The 18,405-nt window shown below is 44.4% G+C and overlaps 1 protein-coding gene across 2 annotated transcripts in view; it reads left to right on the top strand.

Moving 5' to 3' along the window:
* CRHR2 (corticotropin releasing hormone receptor 2) overlaps nt 1-18,405 on the top strand; it is a 252,557-nt gene that overhangs the window by 186,727 nt on the left and 47,425 nt on the right. The gene's annotated exons all lie outside the window — the stretch shown is intronic.

The raw sequence follows: 18,405 nt of genomic DNA, 5'->3' as shown, positions 1-18,405 counted from the left end.
GCCTGTGCCAGCCATGATGAATCTAGCCCCTCGTTTGTGTCCATCAGTTAAATGCTAAGTTCTTGCATCTTCACGCTGGTGGCAGTTATGTCTGTAATGAACCTATCCCCCGGGAGCTGGAATAAGCACTTAGAACTATGTGACTGGTCACGTGTGGGCGCCGTGTGCTGCTTAAGCCACACCACAGTGTAGGTGATGAAGCTCAGTATATTGCTCTTAAGATTGGAGGGTATGTCTACATTCCAGTCATAGGGTGTGATCACAGCTCGGGTAGACATACCTGAGCTAGGTTTGATCTAGCTAGTTCGGGTACCAACAGCAGTGAAGTTGCAGCAGGATGTTTCAGCATGGGTTAGCTGCCAGAGTAACTACCCAAGGTTCCAAGCAGGCTTGTACAACCTATGCTAAACTTCATGCTGCCATGGCTTCTCTGCTACCTGTACCTGAACTAGCCAGTTTTAAGCTCACTTGACCGTCAGTCACCCCCCTTACTTCCTTGATTGCAGTGTGGCCGTTCCCTGAGGGGCAAAGAATATCAGAAATTCTCTCCAGTCGTCTCTGGACACCCATCGATATCTTTTTGTACTCAATAAAGTATCAGTTAATCTCCCTGAAATGACTTTCTCTAACTCAGGTGGCTGTCCATGTCCTGTTCAGGTTTCCTCATGTTATTTATGCAAACAGTGTACACATTATATTTCCCACTTAGTTGTAACTGGGGTATCAACACACTGTAGACACATTGGGCCAGAGTTTCTAGGGAGCGCACCTTTAGAGCTGCTCCGAAGTTTTTAGTTTAAATGGTTTTTAACAAAAAATGCTGGTTTGGGGGAAATCGAAACTATCAAAACTGTGTCCATTTAGACAACATTTTGTTTTAAAAAACTGAAATGAAACACTCCAATAATGTGAAAAGCATCCAATTTCAGTGTTTTCAAAATGGACCTTTTTGATTTATTGTTTTGAAACAAAATTTGTTGTTTTTATATAAAAAGTCAAGTTTTGTTAAAAAGTCAAAATAAAGAACTAAATGTTTTCAGAATTTGATCATGTGGAAAATAATGAAACTTTTGGTTTTGTTCCATTCCTGGATGGGAAAAATAGTCAAAATTGCAGCATTTCCTGTGAAAATCCAGTTCCTGCCAAGGTCTCTCAGCTCCCATTGAGACACTGAAACAAAGTAGCTAAGTTCTTTTGGAAAATGCCTTTTTTAAAAAACAAAGTTCTCCCTCCCCCTCCATTTGTTGTTGGCATTATAAATTTTTGATTTCTCATGACTTTTTTGAATGTTTTAATAGAAATGTTTATCAACATTTTTACTTAGCAAAACTCTGTTTTTTGTTAAATGGAAAATGTCAAAACTTAGCAGAAGTTGCTGCAAGTGTTCAGTGCCTCAAAGCTCTCACTGCAACATTTGTGGCCATATTTTCCCATCCAACATACCAAGCTCTTTTGAAAATCTGGCCGTAGAAGTCACAATGGGAGCTGCTAGCTGACTAGCAGTTTTGAGAACTTTTTCCAAATGTTCACATTTTTCCTTTACTGAAAACCAGCTTTCTGATTAATGAACAATTTTGATTAAAAATTTCTATTGGAGAAATAACACCCAAAATCACAAAAACTTGACAGACTTCCATACAGTAGAGCCCCCGTTTTATGAACTGATCGAGGAGTTCAATTTTATTAATTTCTCAGTGTTACGAACATCTCAAAATTATAGTAGATGCGGTGCTTAAGTTACTGTATGGTGCACTGCATCACTTTCTCCTTGTCCTTCAGACCAGTGCAAAGCAATTTCCAATGCATGGAGGGCATCGGAATATGAAGGGATGTCAATTTGTTGTTCACTGACATCACTTTCGCTATGTGGTTTTTATTTTTACTGTTTTTTCATTCATCAGACCGGTGTTCGTAACATCGCGCTTCTCCTGTCCAGTAATATCACTTTTCTTTTTTTTTGCAAATTATTTCCACTTAGAGAAGTCCATTTTTCAACAACAACAAAAAGTTTTGTTAGATAAAAGTCAACCTTCTCTAATTAGCATCTCTCAGGCAATGCAGAATAAGCTAATGTGTCTTTGTTGCTGAAGCATGGCACTGGACAAAGTGTCTTAAACTGAGACTGTGACATTTTATTATCTTTACTTTGACAGCATTTGTAAATGCTCAGATGGGTCATGATCTTGCAGCTGACTATATGCAGATGCACATCTTGGCCTGTGCAGAGCCCCTCTGAAGTTTGTCCACATGTAGTCAATTGTAGGATCAATGCCTTGGGCTTGTGACCATTAGAAGATTAACACCTCTTGTCTCCATCCCCTATATAAAATATACTTACTTGCCATTTGTAAAGCATTCTGAGATCCTCTGATGAAAGCAACTACATAAGTGCAGTCTATTTTGTTGCTATTGCGTATGGTTTGTTTAGTAGCCTTTGGCAAGTACAAAGTGGATAATTATAAAATGGCAGATGTAATAGGAAGTTTAAAATTGAGTTTTCAGCTGGTAATTAAGCAATTAAGTCATTAGTTATTCCACTGCATTTACAGATGTCTAATCAAGTGATAACTAAAGCTCACAAGTGTTGCGGTTTTTGTTTGTTTGTTTTTAGATAAGGGAGTGTAGTAGATCTCATATATTTGGACTTCAGTTAAGCATCTGACACAGTAGCACATGGGAAATTATTAGTTAAATTAGGGAAGATGAGGGTCAGTACAAGAACTGTAAGGTGGAGAAGGAGCTGGCTAAAGGGAAGATGGCAATAGGTTGTGGTGAAAGGTGAATTGTAGGACTCGAGGGAGGTTATTAGTGAAGTTGAAGGATCATTCTTGAGACCAGTGTTGTTCAATATTTTTATTAACAACCTTGGCACAAAAAGTAGGAATATTGCTGATGATACCATGGTGGAAAGTATCATCAATACAGAGGAAGAGAGGAATGTTCTACAGGAAGATCTGGATGGCCTTGAAGGTTGAAGTGACAGAAACTGGGTGAAATTCAATAGCCCAAAGTCATGCACTTAGGGTCTAATAATAAAAATTTCTGCTACAAGGTGGGGGTTTATCCGTTGAAAGTCACAGAGGAGGAGACACAGAGGGTGTGTGGACTGATCACAAGATGACTATGAGCCGCTAATGTAGCGTGGCTGTGAAAAAGGCAAATGCAATCCTAGAATGTATCAGGCAAGAAGAGAGAGAGGGAAGTATTAATGCCATTGTGCACAACACTGGTAAGACCTCATTTGGAATGTTGTGTGGCATTCTGGTCACCCATGTTCAAAAAAGATGAATTCACACTGGAAAAGGTTCAGAGAAGAACTACTAGGATGACCAGAGGAATGGCGGGCCTATTTTATGAACGGAGACTGGAAAAGCTTGGCTTGTTTCGCGGGGGTGAAGAGCTAGTTAAGCTAAAAGACAATATTGGCACAAAACCAAGTGCGCCAAACTGGCAATGAACAAATTCAGGCTGGAAATTGGAAGGTTTCTAACCAGCAGAGGAGTGAGGTTCTGGAACAGCCTCCCAATAGGAGCTGTGGGGGGCAAACAATTAATTTTGAGAGAGCTGGACAAATTCATGGGTGCGACTGTATGATGGGATTGCTTGTGGTGGTAGGGGGAGGGCTCAACAAGCCTGGGATTCTTTTAAGGTTTGTCTTATGTTCCTAAAAGCTCATGCTTCAGGATTTCAGCTGGTCACCTGCAGGGATCAGGGGATTTCCCCCTCCCCCCACATGTATTCTTTCTTATTTTCTTTTTAATCTCCTTCCTCTGAAGCATGGGAGATGGCCACAGCTGGAGTTGAGACACTGGGTGAGGTAGGCTGGAGCTCTGAGATGGTACTGAACATTCTCACTCTCAGGTGTTTGGCTGGCTGGTTCTTGCTCACATGTTCGGGGTCTAACTGATCACCATATGTGGGGTCAGGAAGGAATTTTCTCCCAGGTCAGATTGGCAGTGATCCTGGGGTTGGTTGGTTGGTTGGTTGATTTGTTTTTGTGCCTTCCTCTGCAGCATGTGGGTGTGGGTCACTTGCCAGGATTAACTGGGTATAGCTCACTTAATTATTTCCCTGCTATTGCAGTGGCCTTGGGCACTGGTGCACCTTGGTCCCTCCTATTCCCTGCCTGTGGTACATAATAGTCTAGTCTCCTGTGGGCTGTGATACTTTGGTCTAATTTAGGTTGTCGGGTTTAATGTGCAGGTACTGGGTGGTGGTGGTGGCCTGTGACATACAGGAGGTCAGACTAAACTATCTGGTGGTTCCTTCTGGTGTTACACTCTCGCTCAATCTTAACTGAGTATAAACCTCTCCAACACCATGGATTTTTATACCATCTCCCTGGTGCTTTTTGGCACAATTATATGCTTGATGTAAAAACAAATCAATAAGTGTTTGGGAGGCAGGGTGGTCGTGTGGATAGCACACTGCTCTGGGAGTCTGGAGACCTAAGTTCCTACTTCTTTTGCTGATTTTAGGGCAAGTCACTTCATCTCTTTGTGACTCAGTTTCTTCTTCTGTGATGAAGCTTGTCCTCCTTCATAAATTGCTCTGTGGTTGACAGAGGAAAAGTGCCATAAAAGAACTAAAGATATTATTACGATTTAACGTTACATTTCTGACTTTTCCATGCTCATTTGATTGACCGTTAGCAAGTTGCTCTCCCACATACGCTGCACCCTGCTGCAAACACGAAACCTGGGATGGTCAAGTAGAGCGCAAAATAGCAGGTTCTTCTACGAGGAGGCTCCCTGTGGGTGCTCCACTTTAGGTGAATCTGCGCCCCTGCTCTTGTAATCGGACATTTTTAGTAGCAGTGCCTCATTGGTTTGCCCATGCGCTGTCCCCGTCCCGCGCTACCTCAGGGAGCTACATAGTGCTGTGAGACCAGTCCTCCCTCAGGTCCTTCTCTACCACCCTCAGCTTGAACGGAGCAATTGGCAGCACCTCTTTATCTTTATCTTTAGTCTAGCTTTAACTTTAGAGAACTCGTTAGTTAATTAATAGTTAACTACCCTATCTCTTCCCCATTTATCTATTTCTTTAAAAAAATTCTTATGAATTTAAGTTTCAGTTATTAGGATACCCCTTAGTGCAGTATAGTTACCCTCCCTCATGGAAGAAACCCTATTCTAAGAGGCATGCCTGGCTCCCTGGATTTTAACCGTTGCCTCACTTGCCGGTCATCACTTCCCGTTTCTGACAGGCATTCACAGTGTGTTCACTGCCTTGGTGAGACACACACACCAAAAAGTACTCCCACTGCCACAATCTGAAGACCCGTGCCAGAACAGCAAGGGGCCTACAGCTAAAACTCCTCATGGTGGAGAAGTCTCTGCGCCCGGTGTCCAATTTGGGATCACGAAGCCCTCCTGGATAACGGTCTCCAGTGGCGGCATCTGACAGAGGGTCCCCATCACTCTCTGAGGAAGAAGCACTCCTCCAAAACGGTGACAAAGAAACAGGCTCTGACCTCCTCTTCTTGGAACCTGTCAAAAAGAGATGTTCCCCGACCTGTCGGACCCCATCAGAACCGACCGTACTGAGATTGTCCACCTCTGAGGTAGCAAGACCATCCTGCATCACGGGTACCGTGCGAGCCAAAGACCATAAGCAGGTTGGCTCGGAAAAAGGCACAAAATGGAAACCTAGCATCCCTGCTACGGTACTGCCTGAGCCGCTCAAACATGCCGCACCGATCAGCTTGTCAGCACTACAATCTATGGCGCCACCTTCTGCCTCTATAGCGCATAGCTCACGGCCCTTGGCACCAGCAACCACAGTAAAGGCACTGGTACTGCCAACAACACCCTCCTCAGTATCAGTGCTCTCGGTACCACAGCAATTTCTCCAACGTAAAGACTTTTTAGTCTCCTTGGCACTGGAATCTCCACTCCCCAGTACTGACCTCACTCCAGCATGCTCGGTACCGTGCCAACTTACCACATCACCCAGATCAGCTCATCCTTTATCCAACGACGAGGAGGAGGAGGATGAAGGGGAAATCTACTTCTCCCATCACTTCTCGCCTATCCACACAACTACCAGACCAGGTCCACTAAAGCAACATGAATGCCATCCCAGACCTGAAACTCAAGAATGGTACTGACACCCATGGATGCTGTCACCAATGCCATTCCCATGGTGACCTTATTGGGACCGATGGGCAGCATATTGCCAACACTATCCTAAATATCCCAATCCACACAGGGAGAGGTTGAGACATTCTCCATCCCCCTCTGTACCTGGACCCTCTGAACCTCCAGAAGAGGCAGTCGAGGAACTGGAGGAGATTTTGGATCAGGAAGTCATGCCAGCTGCCAATTTTCCATCCTCCTCTCCAGAAGAAGCTATCACATCCCCACCATCACTGGAGATTCTTCTGGAAGAGGTTGCTGAGTCCTAGCATAAGTTGTTGGACATCTTCCAGACTTCAATCTCTTCCATTGCCCTCCCAATAAACGAGGCCCTTATGGACCGAGTCAAGACCATCTGGCAGACCCCAGCAACAATTCCGCCCACCTGCAAAAGAGTGGATAAAAAATACTATATCCCTTCCAAGGGGATGAAATTTCTATTTTCACACCCTATGCCAAACTCTCTGGTGGTAGAGGCCGTGAATGAGCAGGGCAGACAACACCATTCCAAATCCACCCCATATGACAAGCACTGGAAGAGATTAGACCTTTTTGGTCATAAAGCTTTTTCTTCAGCAACCTACAGTTCAGGATTGCACACTATGAAGAATTTATGGCCAAATACAATCATTCCAATTACTCAGAAATCTCTGACTTTACTGAACACATACCTGGGGACAAAAAGGAACAATTTAAAGCTTTCATATCCAAGGGTCAACTCCTAGCTCGCATAGCTTTACAAGCTTCATTGAATTTCACAATCATGGCAGCACGCTCCGTTGCCACAGCCATAGTAATGTGAGAAGCTACTAGATCGCATGCCCTGATTCTCATGGGTGACTTTAATTTTCCTGATATCTGCTGGGAGAGCAATACAGCGGTGCATAGACAATCCAGGAAGTTTTTGGAAAGCGTAGGGGACAATTTCCTGGTGCAAGTGCTAGGGGAGCCAACTAGGGGGGGCGCTTTTCTTGACCTGCTGCTCACAAACCAGGTAGAATTAGTGGGGGAAGCAATAGTGGATGGGAATCTGGGAGGCAGTGACCATGAGTTGGTTGAGTTCAGGATCCTGACGCAGGGAAGGAAGGTAAGCAGCAGGATACGGACCCTGGACTTCAGGAAAGCAGACTTCGACTCCCTCAGGGAACAGATGGCCAGGATCCCCTGGGGGACTAACATGAAGGGGAAGGGAGTCCAGGAGAGCTGGCTGTATTTCAAGGAATCCCTGTTGAGGTTACAGGGACAAACCATCCCGATGAGTCGAAAGAATAGTAAATATGGCAGGCGACCAGCTTGGCTTAATGGTGAAATCCTAGCGGATCTTAAACATAAAAAAGAAGCTTACAAGAAGTGGAAGGTTGGACATATGACCAGGGAAGAGTATAAAAATATTGCTCGGGCATGTAGGAAAGATATCAGGAGGGCCAAATCGCACCTGGAGCTGCAGCTAGCAAGAGATGTCAAGAGTAACAAGAAGGGTTTCTTCAGGTATGTTGGCAACAAGAAGAAAGCCAAGGAAAGTGTGGGCCCCTTACTGAATGAGGGAGGCAACCTAGTGACAGAGGATGTGGAAAAAGCTAATGTACTCAATGCTTTTTTTGCCTCTGTTTTCACTAACAAGGTCAGCTCCCAGACTGCTGCGCTGGGCATCACAAAATGGGGAAGAGATGGCCAGCCCTCTGTAGAGATAGAGGTGGTTAGGGACTATTTAGAAAAGCTGGACGTGCACAAGTCCATGGGGCCAGACGAATTGCATCCGAGAGTGCTGAAGGAATTGGCGGCTGTGATTGCAGAGCCCTTGGCCATTATCTTTGAAAACTCGTGGCGAACGGGGGAAGTCCCGGATGACTGGAAAAAGGCTAATGTAGTGCCCATCTTTAAAAAAGGGAAGAAGGAGGATCCTGGGAACTACAGGCCAGTCAGCCTCACCTCAGTCCCTGGAAAAATCATGGAGCAGGTCCTCAAAGAATCAATCCTGAAGCACTTAGAGGAGAGGAAGGTGATCAGGAACAGTCAGCATGGATTCACCAAGGGAAGGTCATGCCTGACTAATCTAATCGCCTTTTATGATGAGATTACTGGTTCTGTGGATGAAGGGAAAGCAGTGGATGTATTGTTTCTTGACTTTAGCAAAGCTTTTGACACGGTCTCCCACAGCATTCTTGTCAGCAAGTTAAGGAAGTATGGGCTGGATGAATGCACTATAAGGTGGGTAGAAAGCTGGCTAGATTGTCGGGCTCAACGGGTAGTGATCAATGGCTCCATGTCTAGTTGGCAGCCGGTGTCAAGTGGAGTGCCCCAGGGGTCGGTCCTGGGGCCGGTTTTGTTCAATATCTTCATAAATGATCTGGAGGATGGTGTGGATTGCACTCTCAGCAAATTTGCGGATGATACTAAACTGGGAGGAGTGGTAGATACGCTGGAGGGGAGGGATAGGATACAGAAGGACCTAGACAAATTGGAGGATTGGGCCAAAAGAAATCTGATGAGGTTCAATAAGGATAAGTGCAGGGTCCTGCACTTAGGACGGAAGAACCCAATGCACCGCTACAGACTAGGGACCGAATGGCTAGGCAGCAGTTCTGCGGAAAAGGACCTAGGGGTGACAGTGGACGAGAAGCTGGATATGAGTCAGCAGTGTGCCCTTGTTGCCAAGAAGGCCAATGGCATTTTGGGATGTATAAGTAGGGGCATAGCGAGCAGATCGAGGGACGTGATCGTTCCCCTCTATTCGACACTGGTGAGGCCTCATCTGGAGTACTGTGTCCAGTTTTGGGCCCCACACTACAAGAAGGATGTGGATAAATTGGAAAGAGTCCAGCGAAGGGCAACAAAAATGATTAGGGGTCTAGAGCACATGACTTATGAGGAGAGGCTGAGGGAGCTGGGATTGTTTAGTCTGCAGAAGAGAAGAATGAGGGGGGATTTGATAGCTGCTTTCAACTACCTGAAAGGGGGTTCCAAAGAGGATGGCTCTAGACTGTTCTCAATGGTAGCAGATGACAGAACGAGGAGTAATGGTCTCAAGTTGCAATGGGGGAGGTTTAGATTGGATATTAGGAAAAACTTTTTCACTAAGAGGGTGGTGAAACACTGGAATGCGTTACCTAGGGAGGTGGTAGAATCTCCTTCCTTACAGGTTTTTAAGGTCAGGCTTGACAAAGCCCTGGCTGGGATGATTTAACTGGGACTTGGTCCTGCTTTGAGCAGGGGGTTGGACTAGATGACCTTCTGGGGTCCCTTCCAACCCTGATATTCTATGATTCTATGATTCTAAGCTTCCTGGCTACACCTCTTGGGTTTCCCCAAAGATGTACAATCAACTGTCGAGAACCTCCTGTTCGAAGGCCTCCAGCTGTTTGCAGCCAAAACATATGAATCCCTTCACACATTGATGGACTCCATGGTGACTCTGAGATCCTTGGGCATATACATGCCTACACAAAACAACAAACAGGGGAAGGATTACTTGATGGAAGGATCTAGATCTGTGCCTTACACCCAACCTCATAGGCAATATGACCCGCAGAGGCAGAGACCTGCAAGACGGAGAACACTCCTTTCTCAGCCCTCGACATCTCAACAACCTCCATCTAAACAACAGGGTTGAGACATGACACATTTCCTACTTTTTCTATTGCTGGACCCATCCGACACCATCCGTCCATTTGGAGAACATCTGACTCCATTCCACCCAGTGTGGTGAAATATCACATCACACAAATGGGTATTAGAAATCATCGAGATTGACTATTCCATCCAATTTATCTCTGTCCCTCTTCAGGGACCTTTCTCATGAACACCTACTGCGACAGGAGGTAAATCATCCCAAACACCTAGGTGCAGTAGAACCAGTACCAGCACAACACAAAGGGAAGCGTTTCTACTCCCATTATATTCTAACCCAGAAAAAAATGGAAGATGGAGGCCCATTCTTGACTTAAGAAGACTCAACAAATTTGTGAAGACCCAGCTATTCAGGATGGTCAGTCTAACAATTATAATTCCAGCCCTAGAACAAGGGGACTGGTTCTCAGCCCTCAACCTCCAGGATACATATTTCCACATAATGATACATCCCTCACTCAGGAGGTTTCTCAGATTTGTTCTGGGAACAGATCATCTCCAGTACAAAGTACTCACTTTCGGCTTATATACGGCTCCACGGGTATTCTCAAATGTCCTTGCGGTTGTGGCAGCTCACCTCCACAAATAAGCAGTTATAATAGTCCCCTATCGGGATGATTGCTTACTCAAAGCCTCAACTAGAGAAGAGGCATTCGAAGCTACACAAAAATCCCCTGTGCAGAGACTAGAGTTCATCAGGACTACCTGAACGCTTTGGAAGCTACAGCCTCTCTGCCCCAGCACAGATTCACCACTCTTGTCAACCTAATCACTACAACACAAGCCAGCCCACAGACATGTCGCTTAAAATAAAGCATTGTCTCTTGTTTTTCATGTGGTTTTCCCTGAACTCCATCCAACAAAGGTGGTCACCCTAAGTGTAAAAGGGCTGTAAATTGCCTGTGGAATGCCCTGTGCAGCAGACAGTGAGTGGAATAGCCCCTCGCATCTATCAGCATGTTGGGGCATAGCCAGGGAAGTGGGGATGCAGCTAGACTGCCTACTCTCATTGCCATAATAGTCCCTTGGTGTCCATTGCAGCTGGCTGAAATTTAGAACAGCCCTGAGACTGCTCTAAACTGAGTCAGAGGCCAGCCTGGCCACCATCCAGACCATGAATCTGGGAAGCGCCACGCTAGATAGTGCTCGGGTATTCCTGCAAATTGGGCTCTTCTCATTGGCCTGTATTAGAGCTCTAATTAAGGCCCAGGTGAATACAAGACTAATTTCATTGTATAGCTGAGAAAGTTTGATACATTTTAGGAAATTAGGTGAGAAAAACTCGCCATCTTTGTTAATTACATAAGAGGCCACAGCTGCACCTTCATTTGATCAAGATATGAGGGTGCGTTGTCTTGGAACTTAAAATATATTTCTTAACATGCTTGCTAAAATATTCCTCTGATTGCAAAGTTGTGGTTTTTGTTTCTATTCCCAGTTGAGTCACAGAATCATAGAATATTAGGTTTGGAAGAGACCTCAGGAGGTCATCTAGTCCGGTCCCCTGCTCAAAGCAGGACCAACACCAACTAAATCATCCCAGCCAAGGCTCTGTCAAGCCTGACCTTAAAAACCTCTAAGGAAGGAGATTCCACCACCTCCATAGGTAACCCATTCCAGTGCTTCACCACCCTCCTAGTGAAATAGTTTTTCCTAATATCCAACCTAGACCTCCCCAACTGCAACCTGAGACCATTGCTCCTTGTTCTGTCATCTGCCACCACTGAGAACAGCTGAGCTCCATCTTCTTTGGAACCCCTCTTTAGGTAGTTGATGACTGCTATCAAATCCCCCCTCACTCTTCTCTTCTGCAGACTAAATAAGCCCAGTTCCCTTAGCCTCTCCTCGTAAGTCATGTGCCCCAGACCCTAATCATTTTTGTTGCCCTCCACTGGACTCTCCAATTTTTCCACATCCCTTCTGTGGTAGGGGGACCAAAAGTGGATACAGTACTCCAGGTGTGTCCTCACCAGTGCCGAACAGAGGGGAATAATCACTTCCCTCGATCTGCTGGCAATGCTCCTACTAATGCAGCCCAATATGCCGTTGGCCTTCTTGGCAACAAGGGCACACTGCTAACTCATATCCAACTTCTCATCCACTGTAATCCCCAGGTCCTTTTCTGCAGAACTGCTGCTTAGCAACTCAGTCCCCAGCCTATAGGGGTGCATGGGATTCTTCCTGCCTAAGTGCAGGCCTCTGCACTTGTCCTTGTTGAACCTCATCAGATTTCTTTTGGCCCAATCCTCCAATTTATCTAGGTCACTCTGGACCCTATCCCTACCCTCCAGTGTATCTACCTCTCCCCCCAGCTTAGTGTCATCTGCGAACTTGCTGAGGATGCAATCCATCCCATCATCCAGATCATTAATAAAAATGTTGAACAAAACCGGCCCCAGGACCAACCCCTGGGGCACTCCACTTGATACCGGCTGCCAACTAGACATCGAGCTGTTGATCACTACCCGTTGAGCCCAATAATCAAGCCAGCTTTCTATCTATCTACCTTATAGTCCATTCATCCAATCCATACTTCTTTAACTTGCTGGCAAGAATACTGTGGGAGACCGTATCAAAAGCTTTGCTTAAAGTCAAGATATATCATGTCCACTACTTTCCCCGTATCATAGGAGGCTTTCTCATAAAACGTGTAGCCATAAATTGTGCTAGAGCAACTAAATATACTGTCATTATATGATGTATATTGAAGTCAATTCAAGCAAATCACAGCTCAAACATAATTTATCACTGCACCTTTAAAGGGCCATTGTGAGAAGTGCTGGATTGACAGCACTGAAGATTGAAGATTGATTCATCTAAGTGGGTGCTGTACAAGTAATGGTAGGAGAAGCTTTCTTACCAATGTGCTGGAATGCCTTTGCCCTGATATAGATAGGGATGAAAGCATGGCTCAGTCTCCATGCCTATTCAGTCTTGTCTTTGTGTGTGATGTGGATGCCTGGCCCCCTAAAAATAGAAGAGAGACTACAGTAAAGTTGTGCACAGACCACCATTAACCTGTGTGACAGCTTTCAGTCATTACTGATGAGCGGTGGATTGGAAACAATGATGAGTTAAAGACTTTGGGTAAAATGCTCCTATGTGACTTAAAAGCCGAAGAGCTTCTCTACATGGGGAAATTTGCCAGCAGAACTACAACAGTATAATTATACTGGTGTAAAATCACATAAACTGTACCTGGAAAATGCACTCTTATTCCCAAAGAATAGTGTCCAAATGGGGTGTTACACTGGTATATCTATAATGTTATGATTATACAGGTACAGTTCTGTTGGTAAATGTCCATAGATAAGCCCTAAAACCCATTTTCAAAAGAGATGTAGGCACTTCGGCTCCTAAGACATGTCTACACTACAGCTGCTACACCAGCCCCGCTATGGCACTGCCGTGATGCGGCTGTAATGCCATAGTGTAGACACTTCTGACATCAATGGAAGGGGCTTTTCTGTCGTTGTAGCTAATCCATCTCTGAGAGGCAGTAGCTAGGTCTACTGAAGAATTCAGGCTGCATCTTCGTTGGGGCTAAGGTCAACCTAATTATAGCATTTGGTGCGAAATTTTTCACGGCCCCATGTGATGTAGCGAGATCTGTCTAATTTTTAAGTGTACACCAAGCCAAGGTCATGTTGAAAGTCAATGGGATTTAGGCTCCTAACTCACTTTGGGTACATCTACACTGCAATAAAAGACCTGCAGCATGGTCAGCTGATGCGGGCTCGTGGGCTGTGGGGCTAAAATTTGCAGTGTAGACATTCAAGCTTGGGTTGCAGCCTGGCCTCTAGGACCCTGTGAGGTGGGAGGATCTCAGAGACCAGGCTCCGACCTGAGCCTGAACATCTACACTGCAAGTTTTAGTCCTGCAGCTCAAACCCTGTGAGCCCGAGTCCATTGACCTGGATTTTGAGACTTGGTGCCGGTGGTTTTTTTTACTGCAGTACAGACATAGCCTTAGGCATTCTGAAATTTTTGTACCCTTTGGACCTGATTCACCATTGTCCTGTACCATGTGCCATCAATCACACCTGTACAAAATGAGTGCAAAGGGGGTATGCAAATTGCTACCATTCTGATTTTGGATTTACCTTTACTGGTGTAAATGACTGCAGGGCAATAGAGAATAAAGCCATCTGAGTCTTGTTACTGGTCCCCAGACCTATCCCGAGACAATGATATTTGATCCTTGAGTCTCAAGGCACTATGGTTCTGAATGGTTTCAGAGTAGCAGCCGTGTTAGTCTGTATTTGCAAAAAGAAAAGGAGTACTAGGTTGTAGATCCTTGATCAACTAAAACCTCTCCAACCCATCATCAAGGATCTACAACCGAAGGACGACCCGCCACTCTCACAGATCTTGGGAGACAGGCCAATATTTGCTTACAAACAGGCCCCCAACCTGAAGCAAATACTCACCAGCAACCACACACCACACAACAGAACCACTAACCCAGGAATCTGTCATTGCAACAAAGCCCGTTACCAACTGTGTCCACATATCTATTCAGGGGATACCATCATAGGGCCTAATGACATCAGCCACACTATCAGAGGCTCGTTCACCTGCACATCTATCAGTGTGATATATGCCATCATGTGCCAGCAATGCCCCTCTGCCATGTACATTGGTCAAACTGGACAGTCTCTACGTAAAAGAATAAATGGATACAAATCAGACGTCAAGAATTATAACATTCAAAAACCAGTTGGAGAACACTTCAGTTTCTTTGGTCACTTGATTACAGACCTAAAAGTTGCAATTCTTCAACAAAAAACCTTCAAAAACAGACTCCAATGAGAGACTGCTGAATTGGAATTAATTTGCAAACTGGATACAATTAACTTAGGCTTGAATAGAGACTGGGAGTGGATGGGTCATTACACAAAGTAAAACTATTTCCCCTTATTTATTCCTCCCCCACCCCCACACCCACCACTGTTCCTCAGATGTTCTTGTCAACTGCTGGAAATGGCCCACCTTGATTATCACTACAAAAGGTTTTCTCCGCTCCCCACCCCTGCTCTCCTGCTGGTATTAGCTCATCTTAAGTGATCACTCTCCTTACAGTGTGTATGGTAACACCCATTGTTTCATGTTCTCTATGTATATAAATCTCCCCACTGTATTTTCCACTGAATGCATCCGATGAAGTGAGCTGTAGCTCACTTGATGGGTTTGAAAGTGCTCTGAGATCTATGGATGCCAAGCACTAGAGATGAGCTAAGTGTTATTACGTTTATGGAGGGAGGCTTCCGTACAGCAATATGGAATTTGATCCTTGTTCTCCATGGTTTGCTTGAGATAATTTAAATCCATTTTCAAGTGGTCTTAATGACTTACAGATCTGCTATGAATTACTGTGTGCAATCTCACTTTGTCATAACATAAGAAGACGAGTAACATTAAATAGACTGTTTAATCGATGTACAGAGCAGTGTAGCAAATCCTCCATCATTTGGCATCTTTAAATTGAGCAGCCCAGATGTCTTTCTAAAAGAGACACTGTAGCTCAACCCCAAGTTACTGTGTTTGTTCAGGAATCACTGAGTGAAATTCTGTGGTTTGTTATGCAGGTCAGACAAGATCACAGTGGTCCTTTCTGGGAACAATCTATAGCATTTCAGCACTGTGAAAAACAGTGATCCAATGAGCTTATTTCTTTACTAGTTTTTAGGGTTAGTACAGCACTGTTTAACTGTGATCCCAAATAGGTCAGTGTTTGTAGGAGAGAGCACAAAATACAACGAAATCTCTTAGATTAATCAGGCCAGATAAACCCTGACTGAAGATAGAGCTAAAGCCAGGTAAGCAAAACAGAGCTGATGGTTGTAATACCAAGGAATATTCTGCGGCTTGTCTAATGGGGTTAAATTACAAAGCTGCGTGGCATTGACAGACATGCTACACACTAAGAAATTATGAACCTTCAAAAGATTTGGAGTAGTTTTGAATTCACATAACCAGTTACCATTGTGTGACCAGCAGAACCCAGTACCTCCACAGACTTGCTCTGTGATCTTTCATCCATCACTTAGCTTCCCTCTGCCTCAGTTCCCATCTGTAAAATGGAGGTAATGGCACTTATCTGCCTCACAGTGATTTTGTGAGGATAAATACATTAAAGATTGTGAGGCACTCAGATACTGTGGTAATATGGGCCATAGAAGTACCAGAGACAGGTGTAAGATAGGTTGGATGTTTTGCTTGATCTTGGTGCCTGGAAGTAGATGCTGTATGTGCTTCTGGGTAAAGCTGCAGTGGCAGGTTTGATTGAATTTTTTAAAACCATAATATTAAAATTAAGAGAAGAGGGAAAAGCATGTTTTAAAATTTTGGAATATATGTTCAGACAATCATCCAGAAGGTCAGAGACTTACCTAAACTTGTTTGATTTTATTTATTTATTTATTTATTTATTTATTTCTTTATTTGAGACTGCTCCAATGAGCTCGAATTCTCATGCAAACAAACTTTCTTGCAAAATTTCTGGTGCTTCTGCCCCCACCAATAAATCTCACCAAAAAGCCTCATGCTATTTAAGTACTTTCTGTCTGATCCTGGATGTAATCAGGAAGTGATTTAAAAAATATTTCAGAACCTCCAAAAGTTTTAGTTCAGTGATGATTCTAAAACTGGACAAAGGTTCTAGTAGGGAGTGGGGGAATTGTCTGAAATAACCTGGTTCTCCCATTCCCTGTTGCCAGAGATACTGAAGAAGGAGTCACCAACTGACTTCCAGAAAGGGATCTTCCAATGTAGACAAGAATCTGCATCACATAAACCTTCAACTGGAGTTTTCTAAATTAGTTCTTGGTGGGAACCTTGTTCACTTCTCCTGTAGATGGTTTTGAACAACACAACACCTCACTGTTGCCATTCTAATCAGAGCCATCCTCTTCATATTCCAGAGATCTTGCTGTTCTAGAGCCTGCATTTTATAGGCCCCCCTCTGTTTTATATGTAGCATCTATGCCAAGTACAAATGGAATCATTAAGTCAGGTAGAATAGTGAGTCAGAGCTGACAAGTTTTGTACTTTAAAGACTGCAGCTGCTCCATTGGCAGAACAAGGGGCAGAGTGAGCCAGGTCTAAGAGAATGTCTTCACTGCACACCTAACCCAGGTTCTTACCCCAAATCCCTGTAGCACCCACACAGAAAAACCTCTGAGACATGTTTGGAGGTGCTTTAAGTCAAGCTAGCTGATCTGGCAGGGAGTATAGGTTAGAACCTGGCCTCCAGTTTAACTCAGGCTGGAACCCACCCACTTGCAGTGAGGACACAGGCAAAAATTCCTCAAGTGCTGATAGTCATCTAATCCCTTCCCACAATTCCTCCCAAAGGACAGGCAAGTTCAAATGCAACTGAGACAATTGACTGATAAAGAATCCTAGAGTGTCTTAGCACAAAGAACCCTGGGATGTGTCCCAGACGACCATAGGTAAGTTCAGAAATGGTGAACGCAGTGGGGCCCTGCTGGGGCGATGCTCACACCTGGGCTAGGCTAACCAGAGTGCTCAGACCGAGGCGCCGATCACTCAGGTTAACTGTGCAGTGAAGACATACCTTAAATGTGAATTTCCCACCAAGGATTGTTCCTAAGGCTCTCAAGCGGGGTTTTGATTCTAACTCAAAGGGAAGAGTGCCACCTACTGGACCATAAGTAACACTTCTTTAAGCATCTGCTCTGCAGTAGGTGTTCCATGGATGTCTCATAGGGTATGTCTCCCTTCCAACTGGATACTCATGGCTGGTCCGTGCCAACTGACTCCGGCTTGCAGGGTTTGGGTAAAGGGGTTTGTTTAATTGCAGTGTAGCTGTTCAGGCTTGGACTGCGAGGTGGGAGGGTCCCAGAACTCAAGCTTCAGCCTGAGCCTAACTGTCTACACCACAATTAAACAACTCTATAACCCGAGCTATATGGGGTGTCTAATTGCAGTATAGACATGCCCTTAGTCTAACACTGACCTGGCTTAGAGCTGCTTTGCTTGTTAAAGCAGTGGGCCACCACACAAGGTGGTACAGCTCTCTGGTCAAATGGGGTTGGATAAAATAACAACCAACTCCCACTTTCAACCAAACCTCATAGCAAACCACTTCGAAGACTGAAAATGTTTGGTTAGATTTCCTTTGTGTACCTCACCCAGCAGCAACAAAAGTTCTGCTGGCCAGAGTTAGGCCTCAGTGTCTATAGACCTGTACAACCACGTTGTTTTCTGGCTTCAGTGACACCTGAGTAGCCCCCTTGACTTCATTGTGTTTGCACAGGGATAGCTGCCTGGCTCTGTCATCGGAACTTAATTCCGTTGATGGTGTTTGAGCTAGACTAGAATCCAGCTCTCTTCTTTAACCACTCAGAGACTTCAGTAAAGACTACCGTGTAGGGAGAGCTGGCTGGGAAGTGGTTTCCAAATCCTGTGAGAATTTTTGATATTTCAAAATCAGTGTGAAGAGTCAAAATCTTGAATAATTTCATGAAGCAATAATCCAAAAAAAAAAATTCAAATCAAAAATTCAATTGAAACATTTCCTTTCCTTTGGCCTTTTTAAAATTAATTTGTACTGAAAAAATGAAAAACAGCCAAAAGCTGAAACTTTTTGTTTAGAAAATGTCTAAATGGGACAGTC

This window comes from Chelonia mydas, chromosome 2 (genome assembly GCF_015237465.2).
Source record: "Chelonia mydas isolate rCheMyd1 chromosome 2, rCheMyd1.pri.v2, whole genome shotgun sequence".
NCBI classification, from domain to species: domain Eukaryota; kingdom Metazoa; phylum Chordata; order Testudines; family Cheloniidae; genus Chelonia; species Chelonia mydas.
The sequence above is the reverse complement of the archived record's forward strand: the minus strand, read 5'-3'. Positions and strand labels throughout refer to the sequence as shown.